The sequence below is a fragment of the Nerophis ophidion genome, linkage group LG07, assembly GCF_033978795.1.
Source record: "Nerophis ophidion isolate RoL-2023_Sa linkage group LG07, RoL_Noph_v1.0, whole genome shotgun sequence".
Classification (NCBI taxonomy): domain Eukaryota; kingdom Metazoa; phylum Chordata; class Actinopteri; order Syngnathiformes; family Syngnathidae; genus Nerophis; species Nerophis ophidion.
In genome coordinates, this window is record NC_084617.1 from 50,557,916 (window position 1) to 50,558,344 (window position 429).

Here is a 429-nt window from a genome sequence, read left to right on the forward strand (position 1 = left end):
TGTATATATATATATACATAAAACTGATTAAATACTGATTAGCAAAGCATGTCGAGGCTAATCGCTCAGAAAAACGCAAGTCATCAGCTAGCTTAGTGTGCTAAATAGCTGATGCTTTATTTAATTACTGTCATGTTTACTTTACCTTTTTCTTTATCATGTTGTTCCTTCTCTCCTTTTTGTTTTGTTTTTGCATGTGCTCTAGACGGTTTAGTTTGTTTTTGACATTATTATCATCATTATTTTTATTTTTACCTTTTAAGAAGGTTTTCTGCGGTCACGTGACAAAATCACATCGCAGGCTTCAGCTGCGAACTCCGCCCAGCGGCTGCGCACAGTCAACTCAGCGTTCTTCCGCTTATTGTTACCAGGAAACATTAGAACCAATCGGAGGCGCGCTTGCAAACGCTTGCTATAAGAATAGCCAAT